A 21,252-nucleotide genomic window follows, 5' to 3' on the forward strand; every position below is an offset into this window, starting at 1 on the left:
CTGATATTTCTCTTGTTATGATTTGTACAAAACCCATATCATTTCACTCCTACTTTAACACTCATTAAGGAATAAGAACAGTAGTATGCATACGGATTTCAAATTTTTTTGTGTTTGAGATCCATGATGCCAGTAGTTAAAACTTTATTTAGAAATGTCTGGGCTGATAATATAAAATGCTTTCCTCATGGCTGTACAGAGAATGTACTTTCATCTCCATGGAGACGCAAATTCTCACTCCAGATCCTCGAGCTCTGGAAAAGCCAAAAGATAACTGAGGAAAGAAGCCAGCTAAGTCCTTTTGGGTGTGTGGTGAGAACTGAAACAAGTAAAATGGCCTGGAGGCAATTGTGTTTTTCTGAGTTTCATCTGTTAAAGTAAGGGAAGCTCAAGAATAAGGAGATTGTTTCCATATTTGGAGGGAGAGAAAAAGAAAACAGCTATGGCTTGTGCTGCCACCCATCCCCAGTGCTGAGAGCAGCTGGAAGGCTCTGAGTGATGCTCCTCATTCAGCAACAGCTGCCTCAGAGAGCTCACCCACCAACCCTCTGAGACTCGGGCCCGTGCAGGCTATCACTCTTTCACTCATGTCTCTGCTCGAAAGCATGATGCCAAAGTGAGCATTTAAAACATTGATATAATTGTTAATAAAGTGTGCAGTATTAGGAGTGTTGGTGGATTGTAGGATTTCGTGGACAAGTATGCTAGTGTCAGATAATTTTAGATGTAGACCATAAAGACAACCAAGTGGAAGGTTGGTATAAAAGCATATGCATTTAGGGATTTGGCTGATGTCCTACTTAATTTACCTGCTTCTAAACTTATTTAAGACTTTTTCCAAGAGGATAGAGGTTTTCCTGGCTTTGGGTTATTTGAAGAATGCTTCTAAGGTAAGCAAAGGCAGAGATTTACTGACTCACCCATATTGTATAGTGTGTGTGTGTGGGTCTACACACCTGCTAATTTAGTGTTATTGTAACATAGTTATAGCTTGCATGATTTGCCAAAGTAGAAACACATATGCCATAATAAAATTAGAGAGTAAGGATTTGGAACATGGAATTTAGGTAAAGAGAGAGCAAAACAATTTACAGCTGAAATATTTTCTCTCCATAATAATTCTCCTTTCACAGTTTAGGAGGGTACGATGTAGACACATGATTCATAAAGCAGGAGTTGGTCTTGCCATGAAAACAAGCACCACTCCTGCTAATAGACTCCAGGAAGAGTGAATTGAAAGTGGAGCTGGGATATTTTTTGTGAAAATTCATGCTGTGTTTTGCAGAACTCTAATAGAGAACTACAAACCTTGAAAATAACTCCCTTTTGACAACATCATCGCCTTGGACATCACATCAGCTCTGAAATGGATGGCATGTGTCTCCACATGTGCTGATTAGATCTGTCCCACACACTGTTCATCTTCACAGGGGTTCAGAGTCTACCAGGAGTACCTACTCTCAACATTTGATATATGGATTCTGTTCTTTAATCTCTCATCTTGACTCTACTATGCCTAAGCATGATGTTTTTTCCTTATTTTATTTGTTAATGTTTTAGATTCTGGAATACAGCTAGAAATGTAAGATGATTAAAATGGGCAGATATCTTTTTGTCATGTTTTTTTCCATTTCTCTCTCTATATATAAAAAAATAATTTATTGGAAAAGCTCCCATAGTCATCTGTTTGTATGGGATAGTAATGGAAATTCTCATAAATTCTTATAAATCAAGTGCCTAAGAATTCATTATTGCCACAGTAAAGAACATAATGATAATTGTAAGTGTGTGAATATACATAAATGCATGGTATAGATAGATAAGTAAATGATAGGTAGGTAGATAGATGGATAGATAGATGTAGATAATATATCTTTCATTTTCTTTTATTAAATATAAATACCTTTTCGAAGGGAAAGAGAAGATTTTAAAAATGCAATTGACTCAATAAATAAATGATGAATATTGTGACTTGGGTTTTTCCAAAAGCAGAGCCTTAGAAAAAGAATTGTGTGCAGATGGTTTATTTGGGAAGCCAATCCAAGAAGCATAGACAGGGACCAGAGGAAGGGAGATAAGTTAAGAGGAGAAGCCAACGTAAGGATGCGTTAAGGAGTTACTGCTGTGAGGTCTCCTGAGATACATACAGAAATCTTCCCAGTATTGTCTCTGTCAAGGACTGAAGCTGGAGCATTTGTCTGCCAGCTGCTGTCCCCAGTATATTGTGTGTCCGTGCTCCTGCTAACTTCCACGTTGTGTTTATGCGGCATTGTGAAAGTCACAGGCAAAAATCAGAACACGATATGGCACAAGATTGAGGCAGCCTGCCTGCAGCGCAAGGGGAAGCTGAGCCCGCCTGGAGCTGCACATTACTGTTGCTAAAATAAGAGAGAGCCAAGGGTTTCAGCACATTCCATTCACTAGACAGTGTAGAATGGGGATTCTCAGGGCTGCTTCTGAGTTCTTTTTACTTTAGGATATGATGCAATGATGGCTCTGACAGAAAGTAAGGCAAGTGAAAGAGACTGAGATTTCATTGGCTCTTTGCATTGTAAAATAGCTTGGTTGTTTGTTTGGTTTAAATGAGAGCAGTAATGATAGTTAAAATGTCATTTTAGTCATAATTAGACTATCCACATTATTTTTCTTAGTATTATTTCCCTTATTCTACCAAACTGTGATTGAAAGTAGCTAATTTGTCTCTTGAACTCTAATTTACAATGTTAAATACTGTCACTACAACAGTAAATCTTTTTCAGGTATAAAGATTTACTGAGAGCCAGCCTGCTGGTCTAGGGGTTAGGATCCTACACTTTCACCGCAGCAGTTCAGGTTCATTTCCTGGTCGTGGAATGACACCATCTATCTGTCAGTCGTCATACCGTGGTGGCAGCTTACACAGAGAACTAAGATAACAACTAGGATATACAACTACTCACTGAAGCTTAGAAGAAAAAGATTTACAGAGTAGAAATGGCAGGGTATGAATCTAATTTGGTCTATACAGGATCAGAATTAGTTTATATTTCAAGTGATTTTTAATTGATTACTCAGCTTTTCCCAAACTGCCAGGTTTTAAACCTAATCCCTTTACCATTCTTTTATTGTAATGGAATCATGGCTGTACACTTAGCCAGATAGTGAGTGAGATGTGACTAATTCTGCCCAGTTGAAGGTGAGTGGAAATGGGCTGAGCCACCTCCAGTCCAGGGCTCGTAACAGAGCGGGTGTGTCTTTCACGCTCCCTCTTTCTCCTTCCTACCGGCTGTGACGTGGACAGTGAGAAGACCCTATGGGATGGTGGAGCCAGACCACAGAAGGGACTTAGACCCTGAATAAATTCACAGAGCAGAGCTTTCTCACTGACCTTGCAACTCACCTTGGAGTGGTTATGTAAGAAAAAAAGAAATTTCACTTTCTTTAAACTACATTGTATTGCTTTTTTACTTTTTACTTTGGATGACTTAGTCTTCTACCTAGTACATCAACATAACACCTTTCTTTTTAAATCAAGATTATCATTATTAACATTTGTTTAGTGTTTACCATTTGACTACACATTTTACATTCATTTTTTAGTTAATCCTCAGACATCATAAATGAAGGTGTTATTAACATTCTTTTTTGACAAATGTGGGAATTGAGGTTCTGGAGTGGTAATAAATGTTTCTAACATCACACAGGTCAGAAGACGCTCACACAAAATCCAACCTCAATAGTTTCTCACATCAGAGACCTTTCTTTTAACAGAAAGTTTACATAAATTTTTCTTTAACACAACCACAGCTTTTTAAAATCAAATTTGAGCTCCTCTCTCATTTTTTCCCAGATTCTGCATCAGTATGACCCCCCCCCCACAAATAATCATCTTGTCTTGAAATAAACATATACACCTTCCCTGTGCCTTTATAAAAATTATCCTTACAAAGCCAGAGGTGACTCCCAAACCTAGACTTGTCTTCCTCTTCTCATTCTCTTTAAAATGTAGATCAAAACTCATGTATTAGGAAGTATACTTTAACAGAACAGTGTGGTCCCACAGTGTGTTCCCCTGGTTAATTGATGTCAGAGGGTGACATTGTGCAGTGGTTAAGAACTGGTTCTGACCCAAGTGCCTGGATTTCAATCTTGTCTCTACCACTTCCTATCAGTCTCCAATGCTTAGAATAACTTACAACACGTAACAAGTGCTCAGTGAATGTTAATTAATAGTAATTGGTGTGCTTTGAATGGTGGTTTATACAAATATGCACAGATATTTGGACTATGAACAGGCTCATTTGGGTCCATTTGTTTCAAGTCAAATACAGTATTAACAAAGCAGTTGCTGTTTAAGACCTGTGTCTGTTGAGAGGAAAACAACAAAAGAAAGAAATGAATATAAAAATCCTTGCCATTGATGTTTTCTGTTTTCTGGTTTACACACTGGTGGGAAAAAATCATTAATTTGATTCATTCTAATAAGCAATAATGGGTTTGATTTACTAATGTCTAAAAGAAAGGGAAAGACAAATATCCCAGGATTCACACAAAGGTAAAGTTGACTGTTTAAGTAGATAAAATTGAGGACATTAGGTGAAGATCGAAGAGAGAAAGAATGAAAGGAAAGAATAAGGAGGAAAAACAATACATTAGTGTATCAAATACTAACTGACATTCAAGTGGTATTTCATAGCATTTAAAGTAAATTCTTATCAAATTCTCAACTGGTCTTCCTGTCAACCTTGAAAATGTAAGGTAGATGTTAATATTAATATTTTATTTACTTTGTAAGAAAATGGAGATTAAATGTTACAAATTAATAACATGCACACATACATAAAATTTGTTGGTGATATGACCTGGACTAAAACCTAGGACAGTGATGATCTTTCCAGCATGCATCTAGAGAATTTTGAATAAACAAAGAAATCTAAAAGTCATTTTTGCACTTAGCTAAATCACTTAGCCAAATCACTTAGCCAAGAAGTAATGTGACAGTGGTGTGCTGATAAACTTTACTGCCTGTGTACTGCCTATGTTTTCTTCTAGGAGTTTTATGGTTTCATGTCTTACATTCAAGTCTTTAATCCATTTTGAGCTAATTTTTGTATATGGTGTAATATGATGGCCTACTTTCATTCTTTTACATTGGGCTATCCAGTTTTCCCAACATCATTTATTGAAGAGACATTCCTTTCTCCATTGTATGTTCTTGGCTCCTTCACTGGAAATTAGCTGTCCATAGATGTGTGAGTTTATTTCTGGGCTTTCTATTTGTTCCATTGATCCTTGTGTCTGTTTTTGTGCCAGTACCATGCTCTTTTGGTTACTATAGCTTTGTAGTATATTTTGAAATCAGGGAGTATGATACTTCCAACTTTGTTCTTTTTTTTCAGGTTCACTTTGGCTATTTAGGGTCTTTTGTAGTTTCATATAAATTTGCTCTAGTTCTGTGAAAAAGGCCATTGGGATTTTGATAGGAATTTCATTGAATCTGCAGATTGATTTAGGAAGTATGGACATTTTAAATATGTTAATTCTTCCAATCCAAGAGCAGGGAATATCTTTCCATTTCTTTGCATCTTCTTCGATTTCTTTAACAATGTGTTGTAGTTTTCAGTGTACAAGTGTTTCACATTTTGACTAAATTTATTCCTATGTATTTTATTCTTTTTGTTGCAATTTTAAGTAGGATTTTTTTCTTAATTTCTTGAATAGTTCATTCTTGGTGTATAGAAATGCAAGTGATATTTTTATATTGATTTTGTATCCTACAACTTTACTGTATTCATTTATTATTTATAATAGGTTTTTGGTGAAGTCTTTAGGGTTTTTGATATATAAAATCATGTCATTTGCAAATAGTGACAATTTTACTCTTTCCTTTCTGACTGAGTGGATAAATTTTATTTCTTTTTCTTGAATAATAGCTCTGGCTAAGACACCCAATACTATGTTGAATAAAAGCAGTGGGAGTGGGCATCCTTGTCTTGTTCCTGTTCTTAGAGGGGTGACTTTCAGGTTTTCACAACTGAGCATGATGTTAACTGTGGGCTTGTCATATATGGCCTTTCTTATGTTGAGTTACTTTCCTTCCAAACACATTTAATTGGGAACTTTTTCATGAATGAATGTTGACTCTTATTTTTTCTGCATCTATTGAGATAATCATATGATTTTTGTTCTTTAATTTCTTAATATGGTGTATCATATTGATTGATGTGTGAATGTTGAACCATCCCTGCATCCCTGGAATTAAACCACTTGATCACGGTGTATGATTCTTTTAATGTATTGTTGAATTTGGTTTGCTAATATTTTGTTGAGGATTTTTGCATCTATGTTCCTCAATGATATTGACCTGTAATTTTCTTTTTTTGTGGTTTTGGTGTCAGGGTAATGTCAACCTCATAAAATGAGTTAGGAAGTATTCCTTTCTCTTCAACTTTTTGGAAGAGTTTGAGAAGGATAGGTATTAATTCTTCATTGAATGTTTGGTAGAATTCACCAAGGAAGTTGTCTGACCCAGGACTGACTGTGGTTTTTTGGGAGCTTATCAGTTGTTGTTGCAGTCTCCTTACTACTGATTAATCTATGCAGATTCTCTGTTTCCTCCTGGTTCAGTCTTGGAAGGTTGTATGATTCTAAGAATTTGTCCATTCCTTCTAGATTTTCTAATTTGTTGGCTGTTTATACAAAAATAACTGTTTGTAATATTCTCTCATGATCCTCTGTACTTTTGTGGTATCTGTTGTAATTTCTCCTGTTTCATCTCTGATTTTATTTATTTGAGCCTCCTCTCTTTTTTGTAGTGAGTCTAGGTAAAGGTTCGTCAGTTTTGTTTACTTTTTAAAAGAATCAGCTCTTAGTTTAATTGGTCTTTTCTAACTGTCTTTTTAGTCTCTAGTTGATTTATTTCCACTCTGATTTTTATTTCCTTCCTTCTGCTGACTTCGGGCTTCATTTGTTCTTCTGTTTCTAGTTCCTTTGTATTTATAACATTAGATTGTTTATTTGAGATTTTTTTGTTTTTTGAGGCAGGCCTGTATTGCTATAAACTTCCCACTTGGTACCACTTTTGCTATATCTCATAGATGTTGGTATGCCATATTTTCATTTTCATTTTTCTCCATGTGTTTAATTTTCCTTGATTTCTTTATTGTCTTAATAGTTGTTCAGTAGCATGTTGTTTAACCTCCACATACTTATGATTTTTCCAGTTTTCTTCTTGTCAATTTCTAGTTTCATGCTATTTTATTCAGAAAAGATGCTTGATATGATTTCAATCATTTTAAATTTATTGAGATTTGTTTTGCATTCCAACATATGGTCTACGCTTGAGAATGTTCCATGTGCGCTTGAGAAAAATGTCTATTCTGTTGTTTTTAATGGAGTATTCTGTATATTCTATTAAACCCATCTGGTCTAATGTGTCATTTAAGGCTGATGTCTCCTTGTTGACTTTCTGTTTGGATGATCTATTAATTCACATAAGTAGGGTACTAAAATCCCTGACTATTATTGTATTGCTGTCAATTTCTCCCTCTAGGTCTGTCAATAGTTGCTTTATATCGTCTGGTGATTCTATGTTAGGTGCATGCATATTAATAAATGTTATGTCTTCTTGATGATGTGTCCCCTTTATTATTATATAGTGTCTGTCTTTGTCTCTTATTCCGTTTTTTGGCTTGAAGTCTACTTTGTCTGATATAAGTATGGCTACGTCCACTTTCTTTTGGTTGCCATTAGCTTGGAGTATCATCTTCCATCCCTTCATTCTTAGCCTGTGTTTGTCTTTACAGCTGAGATGTGTTTCCTGGAGGCAGCATATTATTGGGTCTTGATTTTTAATCCATCCAGCCACTCCGTGTCTTTTGATTGGCAAATTCAATCCATTTAGATTTAGTGTGATTACTGATATATGAGGGCTTAACACTACCATTTTATCTCTTGTCTTCTGGTTGTTCTATATTTTCATCGTTTCTTCTTCTTTATGTTTCTGTCTGCCATTTCTGTTTGGCGGTTTTCTGTGATGTTTTTGGGTTTTTTTTAATGTTTCGTGTCTCTCCTCTAGACTTTTGTTTTGTGGTTACCAAGAGGTTTGTATACAAAGTCTCATAGATAAAATAGTCCTTTTTCTGCTGATAGCATCTTATCTCCATTTTCCTCTACAGGTCCCATCCTTTTCCTCTTCCCCTTCTACGTTTTTATTGTAACAAGCTATCCCCTTTTATGTTGTGAGTTCATTACCATATTGAAGTAGCTCAGTTATTTGTAATACTTTTTCCTGTTTAACTCTTATGCTATAATTAACTCTTTAACACTCTATTCTGTAATAGCTTTCAATTTTCTGATTCTATCTGTCTATTTATCACCAAACTCAAATTTTTCTGTACTTTCACCTTTTCATTTCGGGTAGGAAAGCGCTTTTCCAGATTTCTTTTAAGACAGGTCTAATGGCAATGAACATCCAGTTTTTGTTTGTCTGAAAAGCCTTTATTTCTCCTTCATATCCAAAGGATAACTTTGCTGGATATTCTTAGCTGGCACTTTTTATCTTTCAATATTTTGAGTATGTCAAAAGGATTCTTAGCTGGCAGTTTTTATCTTTCAATATTTCGAGTATGTTATTCCACTCTCTCCTGGCCTAAAGAGTTTCTGCTAAGAAATCGACTGACAGCCTAATGGGGATTCCTTTGTAGATTATTGTTTTGTTTTGCTTTGTTTTGTTTCTTCCCCTGACTGCCTTTAATATTCTTTCTTTGTCATTTGAATGTTTTAATATACTATGCCTTGGAGAAGGTATTTTTGCATTGAGGTAATTAGGAGTTCTATTAGCTTCATGTACTTGAATATCCAGTTCTTTCCCCAGGTTTGGGAAGTTCTCAGCTATCATTTCTTTGAATAAGCTCTCTATTCCTTTCTCTGTTTCTTCTCCCCCTGGGATACTCATTACCTTATGTTGCTGTTTCTAATGGGGTTGGATATTTTTCACAGAATTTCTTTATTTTTTTTTAAATCTTAGTTTTCTCTTCTCTACCTGAATCATTTCTAGATTTCTATCATTGAGCTTACTATTTCTCTCTCCCACATTGTCTGCTCTATTTCCAAAACTTTCTACTTTATTTTTCTCTCATTTATTGAGTTCTTCACTTCCAGAATTTCCAGTTGTTTTTTTTTTTTAGAGTTTCAATCTATTTGGCAAAGCATTCCTTCTGTTCATAAATTTTATCCCTGAGCTCATTGAACTGTCTTTCTGATTTTTCTTACAGCTCACTGAGTTTCTTCATGATGGTTATTTTGAATTCTCTACCAGTTAGATTGCAATCTTCTGTGACTTCAAGTTTGGTTTCTGGAGAATTGACATTTTCATTTTGTGATACCATGTTATCACAATTTCTTATTGTGCTTGATGAGTTGATCCTCTGTTGGTGCATTTGTGGTAGTAAATGCCTTTCTAATTTGGGTGAGGCTTTGGTTACTTTGGTTCTGAGCTTCTCTGGTTGTATTTGAGAGCCTGCACTTACCACTCTCCACTCTCCAGTACCTCTCCTAGAGGCGGCATTGGTGCCCTTGCTGTGCTGCTCATGCCTCTGAGGTTGCTCGTGCCTTGCTGCTGCCAGCGCTGCTGTGGTGGCAGGTATTGCCACCAGGGTCATGGCACTAGTGAGCACCTCTGCTCCTTTCGGGGTTGCCTGGGTCACAGGTGCCCCCAGTGTGGCAGGGAGAGGGGATGGGGCAGGAACCGAGAACACAGGCACCTTTGCCATGTCAAGGTTGTTGGTTCTGTAGGCACCCCTGCCACAGGTGGGAGGACAGGTTGCAAGAGCCACTGCAACTGAGGGGGGCAGAGTCACCTGCACTGCCTGTGCTGTTGCTTCTGGTTTTTCTGAGTGTGCTGGCACTGCCACTGCCAGGGATGCTGGATTTGCAGGTGTTGCTGCTGAATCCAGATGAGCCAGGATAGTGGGCACTCCCACCTCAGAGGGGGGTATTTTGGTCACAAATGCTGCTGTGGTTCTTGGAGCCTCTGGTCTCAGGTGCCACCACAGTTCCTAGAACCTCAGGTCATGGGCACTGGGGTCTTGGATGCAGCCCCTGCTGATGGGATGGCCAGAGTCACAGGTGCTGCTGCCTCTGCCAGGGGAGGGGGGCTGGGTTGTGAGTGCTGCAGTGGTTCCTGGAGACTCTGGTCTCAGGATCTATCACTGCTGCTCTTCCACCACCTCCACAAGGTCCAGTCCACCCACCTTCAGATGCACAGATGCATGGAGCTCTCAGGTGTTCTGGTGTGCTGTGCAGTGTCCTTTGGGGGTCTATGGATGTCCCACTGCTAGTGACTTAGAGGGAAGAGACAAAGGGAACAGGCCACTCTGCCCGGTGATGATGTGACTCTTCTACAGTTGTTAATCTTTAATATTTGTTTGAGGTTTATAACTGATATTTGTCTGACTCCTTAATGGGACAAAATTTGACATAAGTAAATGCATTTTTAAAAGTGTTTAAAAAATGCGTTTAAAAATATTATATAATATACCTTACATATCTATTGCTAATAACAAAATTTTTCACTTCTCCATAATATATAATGAATGACAGAATAATGATTCATGATATGTGCAAATGTATTATAATAAGTGGATTACAAATATATTGACATAAAGATGTATTATTTCTTAATTTACATTTACAAGGGAGGACAGAGACATAATTATAATTAATATAACCACTGTCCAAGCATAAATGAAGCTCCCTACTTTGTGATAAAGTTTGCTTGATGCCCACTGAAAATGTCAATAAAAAGAGACCAGGAATTGTAATCTCCGTCTATCATCCTAGACAAATTAAAACTCCTATAGATTTTTTTTTATATAGATTTTGCAAACAAACACCTAGGAAAGTGAAAAAAGAAAAAAAATGCGCAAAATTATTCTAAAATCGTTTACAGTGTATACAATGTATATAATTCAGCCACAGTTCTGTTTTAAAACACTTTAGTTTTTTTTCATTTAAAATATATAAAAGATTTACTGTTTACATTGATAAGTATAGTCTATGTAATAAAATAAAATTTGTTCTTAATTCTCTTTATATCAAATGTAAGGAAAATAAAAACAGATGAAATATGTTCCTTATAATAGAGGGAAGAGTATCATTAGACATATTCTTACTTGGAACTTGCTTCAGTTTAATAAAATTCTTTACCAATAATTAATTGCATTGTCTTATGCCAACTGAAGGTTAATACACGTATCCGCATAAAATATCAATTCTCTTCTCAGTAACATTTTCCTCACATTCTCCATCAGATTGAACAATTTAAAATGCTTTGCTAAGGTTGTAAATGACAAAATTGTAGGCAAATATGTTATTGCATGTCTTGGGGTTTTTTTTTTTTTTTTTTTTTTGAGGAAGATTAGCCCTGAGCTAACATCTGCTGCCAATCCTCCTCTTTTTGCTGAGGAAGACTGGCCCTGAGCTAACATCCATGCCCATATTCCTCTACTTTATATGTGGAACGCCTGCTACAGTATGGTTTGATAAGCAGTGCCACGTCTGCACCCAGGATCCGAACCAGCGAACCCTGGGCCACTTAAGTGGAACATGCGCACTTAACTTCTGTGCCACCAGCCTGGCCCCTGCTTGCATTTCTTTGTTTATGAAGATTCAACTCTCTTTATTTTAGGGACTTTATTTTTTGCAGGGAAGGAGCCGCCCTGAGCCAACAGCTGTTGCCAATCTTCCTCTTTTCTCTCCTCCCCAAAGCCACAGGGTGCAGTTGTAGATCCTAGTTGTAGGTATTTCTAGTTCTTATATGTGAGCTGCTGCCAGGGCATGGCCACTGACAGGTGAGCGGTGTGGTTCCACCACCAGGAACCAAACCCGGGCCACCTAAGTGGAGAGAGCCCTGAACTTGAACCACCAGGCCATCAGGGCTGGCTCTAGGGGCACGTGTTTTTCTTTATCAATAAATTAATTTCTTTAGCAACTTCTGTTCAGATGCCATGTACCATGTAAGACTTGTAAGAACTTTAAAAATCATGACTTTGTCATTAGATATTTATTTTGAATAATTTCTTTCTTTACATATCACATACACATGCCAAAATTTTAACGTTACAAATGTGAATATAACAGATTATACCACTTCCCCTCAATAAAGTCAAGTGCGTTTACAAAACAAAGGTGCATATTTCCAGAAATGACAAGTGTGTTTATGTATATACATATCTATCTATTATCTATTTATCTAGGTAATTCTCTAGATATAGTTATTGATAGAATTTGAATAAGATAATATTCTAAACGATATATGTTTAATTTTTCACTTTATATTAAGTTTTGAGCATTTTAAATATGTGGCATAACTATTAATGACAACAAATATTCCATGTTAAATGCTATATTTCTGTAAATTATTTAATTAGCTTACTGGCACTTGAATAATATCATCCAAAAATCTGCTACCATGAGCAAGTCTACAATAATACCAATATGTGTGTGTGTATGTGTGTGCACCAGTACATATCAGTGTATCTAAACAAGCAGTGATGGTCTTAAAAGTGTGTAGGTTAACAAACTACAGCCTCGATGAAAATAAAAACAAGTTTTTCTGTGATGGTGTGCATATGTGTGCATTTATTTATGAGAAAGGGAGTGAGAAAAAAGAAGATAAAATTAAATAGGTCCTAACGTCCTTGAAGGGAGTAAAAGCGATCATGTTAAACTTCAGCTTTAGCAGAAAATTTGAGTTTAAAGTTCCATGTCAATTATGTATAGAAAATTAATCAGAAAATTTGAAAGTAGAATATGTAGTTTTAAATATTTTAACAAAGTGAAGCAAGGAAAATTAAAACCACTAAAAAGTAGGAAATGGCATGTATAAAACACGTAAGTAAAATGACAATCAAGGTAAAAGAAAACTACAAACACATCCAAACATATGAGAAATCAGTGCACATGGACGGCTTGAGCCCCCTGATGAAATCACTGTCTCCTGCGGAATCCCACTGCCTCCTCTCAAAGCCCATATGCTTTTGGCGTTACAGGGTTTTAAAACAAAATGATGCAGAAAGTTTAAAAATAAACAGAGTGGAAATATACTCCAAGTATAGATACCAAAGTTAAAGTGGATATCATATTATTCATGCTGGAAAAATTCATCAAGGTTTCAAGGTGTAGAGCATTGAAAAGAACAAAAAATTATATTTTATATTGATAAAATTCATTTTCCACATAAATTGCCAACCTCACTTCTGTGTCCTTTTGATATGAACACATTAATATTTGATCAGTTGCTCGTGTGTACTTTGCATTTTCTCTATTTTTCCCTGTTCTCAGCCTTGGAAATAGCTATTTCCTCCAAGTCTCACCTCTTCACTATATTGGTTTTTAGAACTGAGTTATGGGTGCTGTGTGCACGTTACTCCTGGGATGTCATTGTTTCTAGATTATTTCAATATAAGAAAACTAAGAAATACATATTTTAAATTATAACTTTATATTCTTATTTCTAACTCAAATTTAGCAATAAGATTTCTGCATACTTATTTTATTTAACACTTATATGCTCTAAAAACTATTGCCAATAAATTCAATATATTTACAGATTTTATTTATCCTATAACATACATTACAGGATAATTATTTTAAATACATTTATAATATATTAATGTAGTTTAAAATAATATATTTTATTTTAATTTAAAATTGCATTGCCAACATTATGGCTAATGATAAACTTATTGAATGAACTTTAAAATGTCTTTATAGTCAACTTTGTTCAGACATATACTGCTAAATCTACACACTCAGAAAACTGTTTAGAAGTTACTTGAAATGTTATTTATTCTTTATGGCTGTATCATCAATTTAATACAAAGTTAGATTTATTTTTAATGGTGGTCCTTAATTTTGCATTTATTTTTCCCAATTTTTAAGGAATTTTCTTATCTTTGTGGTTGAATTTCATTTTTAGAGATGTAAGACAAATATGGTTCAAAGTCGAAACCATATAAATGTATCCGCTTTATGTATCATTCGCCTTGTTCTAAGTTTTACAGAAAATTAAGTGCAAGCATGCCTCAGGTATCGCGGGTTCAGTTTTAGACCACCTCAATAAAGCGAATATCACAATAAAGTGACTCACACACATTTTTTTGACTTCCCAGTGCTTATAAAAGTTATGTGTACACTATACTGTAGTCTGTTAAGTATGAAATAGCATTATGTCTGGAAAAAACAATGTACATACCTTAGTTAAAATATTTTATTTCTAAAACATACTAACCACCACCTGAGCCTTCAGCAAGCTGTAATCTTTTTGCTGATGCAGAGTCTTGTTGCCTCAATGTTGCTGGCTGCTGACTGATCAGCGTGGTGGTTGCTGAAGGTTGGGGTGGCCGTAACAATTTCCTAAGACAAGGCAGCAGTGAAGATTGCCATATTGATGACTCTTCCTTCGATGGGTGATTCCTCTGTAGTATGCGATGCACCGTGATAGCATTTTATTCACAGTAGAAATTCTTTCACCTTTGGAGGCAGTTCTCTGAAGCCGTCACTGCTTTACCAACTATGTTGATGTAACATTCTAAATCTTTTGTTGTCATTTCAACAATCTTCGTAGCATCTTCACCAGGAGTGGATTCCATCTCAACAAGCTACTTTCTTTTCTCATCTGTAAGAAGCAACTCCTCATCTTTCACGTTTTCTCTTGAGATTGCAGCAGTTCAGTCACGTCTTCAGGCCCCACTGCTAATTCTAGTTCTCTTGCTGTTTCCACCACAGCAAATTCCTCCACTGAAGTCTTGAACCTCACAAAGTCAACCCTGAGGGTTGGAATCAACTTCTTCCAAATTTCTGTAAACACTGATATTTTGACTTCTTCCTGTGAATCAGGCATGTTCTTAGTGGCCTCCAGAATGTTGAATCCTTTCCAGAAAGTTTTCAATTTACTTTTCCCGGATCCATTAGAGGAATCACTACCTATGGCAAACGTAGCCTTATGAACTGCATTTCTGAAATACTGAGACTTGAAAGTCAAAACTACTCCTTGATCCATGGACGGCAGAGTGGATGGTGTGCTAGCAGGCACGAACACAACAGGAATCTCTGCACATCTCCATCAGAGCTCGGGGGTGACCAGGCGCACTGTCAATGAGCAGTAATATTTTGAAAGGAATCTTTCTTTCTGAGCAGTAGGTCTCAACAGTGGGCTTAAAATATTCAATAAGCCACGTTGTAAACAGACATGCTGTCATCTAGGCTTTGTTGTTCCATTTATAGAGTACAGGCAGAGTAGATTTAGCATAATTCTTAAGGGCCCTAGGATTTTTGGAATGGTAAGTGAGCATTGGCTTCAACCTAAAGTCACCAGCTGCATTATCCCCTAATATGAGAGTAAGCCTGTCCTTTGAAGCTTTGAAGCCAGGCATTGACTTTTCCTCTCCACTTATGAACATCCTAGATGGCATCATCATCCAAAATAAGGCCATTTCATCTAGATTGGAAATCTGTTGTTTAGTGTGGCCACCTTCATGAGTCATCTTACATCTTCTGGACAACTTGCTGCAGCTTCTACGTCAGCACCTGCTGCCTCGCCTTGCACTCCTACGTTTAGGAGACAGCTTCTTTCCTTAAACTTCATGAATTTTAACCTCTTCTAGCTTCAAGCTTTTCTTCTGCAGCTTCCTCTCCTCTCTCAGCCTTCATAGAATTGAAGAGAGTCAGGGCCTTGCTCTGGATTAGCCTTTGGCTTAAGGGCATGTTGTGGCTGTTTTGGTCTTCTCTCCAGATTGCTAAAATTTTCTCCACATCAGCAGTAAGGCTGTTTCACTTTCTTACTGCTTATGTGTTCACTGGAGTAGCACTTCCAATGTCCTTCAGGAAGTTTTCCTTTGCATTCACAGCTTGACTAACCGTTTGGCACAAGAGGCCTAGTTTTTGGCTCATCTCTGCTTTCGACCTGCCTTCCTCACTAAGCTTAATCATTTCTAGCTTTTGATTTAAAGTGAGAGATTTGTGTCTCTTCCTTTCACTTGCACACTTGGAGGTCATTGTAGGATTATTAGTTGGCCTAATTTCAATATTGTCGTGTCTCAGGGAATAGGGAGGCCCCAGGACAGGGAGACAGACTGGGGTGGTGGGGACGGGGAATCAGCCGGTGGAGCAGTCAGAACACACACAACACTTATCAATTAAGTTCACCATCTTATATGGGCAGAGTTTGTGACGCCTCAAAATAGTTACAATAGTAACATCAAAGATCACTGATCACAGATCACTGAGCACAGATCACCATAACAAATATAATAATAATGAAAAAGGTTGAAGTATTGCAGGAATTATGACAGAGACACAAAGTGAGCAAATGTTGGAAAAATATCAATGACAGACTTGCTCAATGCAGAGTTGTCACAAACTTTCAACTTGTAAAAAATGCCGTATCTGCAAAGCACAATGACGTGAATCACAATAAAATGAGAGATGAGTTCGTATTCATTCTCAAGTTCCCTTGAAGAAATTAAACAAACGTGCCTGCATGTTCTTATTCACCTTCTTCCTACGGAAAAGAGAGCTAGCCACATTGACTCTTCTTCTTTTGCCCAGAAGTTACGCAGTCTGACGTCATCAAGTTCTTCCTTATTCTTCCTCACAAGAGAGTGATAGTTCACTGTGTCGATAGAAGTATCACAATTTAGCCTCTAATGGCATGATCTTTTTTTATTTCCAGCCTCCCTACAAAAATAAATGGAATGATTAGGTCTTGCATTAATTTAGTTATTGTCAAAAAAAAGTATATACAGGGGTGTAGAAAAATGACTCACACTTGTAGAATATGGGTCTTAATTAATATATCCATACTTACATGGAAAAGTAGTAAACGATGCATAGTGGCCTCCAAATCAGTTCTCAGTGTTTCCTTCCTCAAGAAATAACGGGAAGCAGCACGTCCACACCAGTCGTGTTTCTTCTCGTCTGCTCTTGATCTGTGCTGTTTCACTGTGTGGTGAGAGAAAGAATGAGATTCTTCCAGCATCCTTTTCCAGTTTTCGTTTATACCGTGGCAGGAAGCATATTGCTGAGTTCTTTTACATGCTCAAAGGGAATGACAGAAGACTGTCTCTTTATTTTTATATAATCAGCTGTCATGGTGATTAGCATCTTTCTGTTTCTATAATGTTCTCTGTATATACCAAGGGGATGGAATGGAGGGAAATAATCTTTTTCCGCATGTGAATTGTAACTGAAAATCAATATTCATTTTCCTGTCACTTACAGAGTGCTTGATATGATGGGTATTACCAGAAATAAGTCTACAGACATTTGCAAGACTGTGTTCAAGTGCCAGCTCTTCTCCTCACTGGCTGTTGTCTCAACCATTCTATTTTAGTCCTCTAATCTTTGGCTTCATTGTCTTAACATAGAAAAAATAGAACAACATAATGTCAGTGATTATATACATAAAATAATTCATATATTGTTATAATTTATATTTATATATCATATACAATAATATGAACAGTAGGATGATTGTTAGAGTTAAATGAGATGACACCTACACATCACTTAGCATGTGATCTGACGTGTAGGAAATGGACAATGTTAGAACTTGTTTTTATGGATATTGTAGTATTAGGTATAATTAAAGCACTCTGTGAACTCTTTCTGTTAATAATAGCCAGAAAGCATTTTGATTAAAATGATTAACATGGAAATATTTGTGACACAAATCTTACTAAAAAATAAGATGCAAATTTGCATATAGTGTTCAATATAAAAATAAAAACATAATAAAATGATTTTTATGGTTTGTTTTTGGTTTTTTTTTTGTTTTTTAACTAGCTCACGAAGGATGTGGTGAGTGAACAGAAATTGGGTATACAGCTCTCAGATGTATGCATCTACTCACTATTTCTTACCTTTATAACCTTTATAACCTAAATAACATTGAGAGGTTTTTGATAGTAAGAATAATTATGAAATTCCTCATATTTGTACTTTCACATAGTTTATATTTTTCTTAAATAATATATATTAATATAATAAAATATAGTAAATAAGTAAATAAAACTTACCTAGAAAATCAAAGTAATCTTTTTAAATAATGAGCTTGGGAAATAATTCATCCTTTTCCTCCAAAATACAAATGTGTTGTTGAAAACTTGAACTATTACTTATTAAGGACACACTACTAACCCACAAATTTTATCCAGTGTCAATTTGTGCAAACCCCCCCACTCTGCAGGGGCGTCTGCAGCACTGTGCAGTGAAACCCGAGGCTAGCTGTTGGAGCCTCCCCACGTGCCTCCTCCTTGCTGGCTGCACAGTACTCATCCTGACAGGTGTCAGCGTCGCGATGCTCTGAGAAGTTTGTGGCTTTCATTACCTGGATTTACAGGACTGTTCAACAGAGGCTTAAATTGCACCGTGAGCCATGACAGCTGGGAAAGCACACCAGAGGACAACTTTGCCGAACCTGGGAGGCCCAGAGCAGCTTAGAGGAGTCAATGAAAACATAAAAGTGGAAGAGGCTGGAGACAAAGGAATAAGAACAAAAAGAAAGGCAAAGAGACAGAGGATGGCTAGGCGTCCAGGTGCCCGCCTCGCATCACAGGCGGCTGTGGACAGAGGATTGGCATTGGCTGCACAGGAGCAAAGAGCCAGCCAGAATATGTACAGATATGCAAATATTAATTACATGCCTTTCGCTGGATTTATGTCTATACTTTATCCTCCTACAGGATTATAAATTGATTTGATTTGCTTCAATTCAGTTGCAAATCTCCCAAGGAAAAAAGAAAAAGAAACTGCATTCTGTCACTCTTAAGCAAGTCCCATGAAAATAAAATAGGTGAATACAAATCTCCAGGTAGTCTTTGTGTCTTAGAACTTCCTAGAAGGATGAAGGTCATCATTTATATCATTTATTACAGAAAACCGTGAGGCAGAGGTAGAGTAAGTTACAAAGCTGAGTTTATTTCTCTGAGCTGAAGACAATCAGATGACCCTACTGTAGTGGTCAGTGAAATATTCTCCTTAAAAAAGAGAAAAACTGGCAGCAACAGTAAACCTACCTGTCTCCACTGTGGGGACACGAGCAGCAGTGTATTTGGAATAAATCTAGCATGACCTGTCCCTTTGTCTTTAAATTCCACTGGAAACAACGAAGTACCCAATATGACCCCAATCACCGCGATCAGAGCCCTCACGCACGCTGTACGCACGCTCAAGAGCAGACATGGGTAAGGCGCCTGCTTAGTCTCCGACTCCTTTGAGAGTCAGGAACAGCTCATATTGATCCTATTTCATTCTTCTTTCCCAGCACATGCACTCACACACACGCTTGGAGGTTTACGAATGTGTCAGATGTTTCACACTTGTTCACAAGAGACAGCAGCAAAATCCACAACAAAAGGGCGAATTTTTATATATATCCTGGCATCCTACCTCTGCCATTGAAAAGGGGCAAACACAGACATAAAAGTGGCACTAGGCACTGTCCCAGTTGTAAGGAATTCTGTACTTTGTGATGGAAACTATATGCAAATAAAATAATTAGAGATTATTATAATAACATACAAGGGTTACTAGCAAAGATGAGGCATACACGTATGCACATGACTAAGGAAGAGAAGGATAGCCTTTGTATTGGTCAGGGTTCTACAGAGAAACAGAACCAACAGGACGTGTGTATACACAGACAGAGATGGAGAGAGAGAGATTTTAAAGGAACTGGCTCACAGAATTGTGGAAGCTGGCAAGTGAAACATCCGCAGCGTATGTCAGCAGGCTAGAGACTCGGGAAGAGCTGATGTTGCAGTTGGAGTCTAAAGACAGTCTGGAGGCAGAATTTCTTCTTTCTCAGGAGACTGGAGGGGTTGTTTTGGGTAAAGACTTCATCTGATTGGGTGAGGCCCACCCACACTGTGGAGTGTAATTTGCTTTACTCAAAGTCTAGGGAATTAACTGTTAATCTCATCTAGAAAATACCTTCACAGCAACCTCTGAGTGGTTTTGACCAAATATCTGAGTTCTTTGGCCAATTTGACACATAAAATTAACCATCACAATCTTTCCATGGGCTTTTTGGGGGGTTTGTTTTGTTTTTTTGTTTGTTTTTTAACTAGCTCACGAAGGACGTGGTGAGTGAACAAAAATTAGGTACACAGGTCTCAGATGTAGGCATCTACTCACTATTTCTTACCTTTATATGGATGTGTTCAGTAACCTATTTTGCAAAGTTTAGCTATTCATGACCACTTTCCCTCCAGACATAACAGACCAAATCAAAGACATATACCAATTTTCACCAATATACTTAATGAGAAAGGTCCAGTAATTACTATGGCCGTTGGAACACTGCATTAATGAGGAGTGATATAGCATCCTGAAAGTTTTATTTCTTTTTTCAGTAATAACGTGACAGCATAAACTTCAATTATATTAGGGTAATCTAATAACTGAAAATACACTATTCTTTGCTCCCTGTTGGAAATTGTCATTTATTATGAAGGGAATTTTTCAAGGATGCCTATATATCAAAAGATACTATTTAAAAACTATGAAAACCTGTGTATTTTGTCAAAACAATTGGGTGACAAACTCTAAAAATTTAGGAGCATCTATATCTGGTTAAAATGGCGCAATAATTGTAATAACTATGTTCAAGTACCGCATGACAGGCAAGGCAGCACTGCTGTCACCGCAAAGAGGGAAACTGAGGCAGCTCTACGACCTCAGCCTCGAGCCTGGGGACGCTCTCCAGAGGCAGCGAGTCCAGACGGAGCCGGAAACCACGCTGCGCTGAAGCCACAGGGGTCACTGTCCAGGTCATCGAGAGAGCTGGACTTGGGGCAAAGAAGTGGAGAAAGAATGCACAGAGAAGGGGCTCCGGGAATATGCACAGCACTCATCCTGAACGAATCCCTAAAGACTAAGCTGAGAAGCTGGACGAGGAGATGCTCTGAGCCAACCACCCACAACCAAAGGGAAAAGAGAAAGAAACGAAGGGAAAGAAAACTCGAGAAAGATGAGCCGCTGGAGAGCTGTGAGCTGCACGGCCGCCTGGGTTTGGACAGAGCGGCTAGATGTTCAAACTCCCCGGAGCAGAGCAGAGACCGCATCTTACACCCGGGCATGCAGCAAACGCCCGGAGAGGCGGCGCGGCACGAACGAGGCTGGCATCGCCCTGCAGGGAAAGCAGCCCAGGACCCAGCTCAGCGAACGTAGGGAGAAGCTCCCAACAGCCAAGCCCCTGCAGGCGGATTA

This window comes from Equus przewalskii, chromosome 18 (genome assembly GCF_037783145.1).
Source record: "Equus przewalskii isolate Varuska chromosome 18, EquPr2, whole genome shotgun sequence".
In the NCBI taxonomy this organism is placed as follows: Eukaryota; Metazoa; Chordata; class Mammalia; order Perissodactyla; family Equidae; genus Equus; species Equus przewalskii.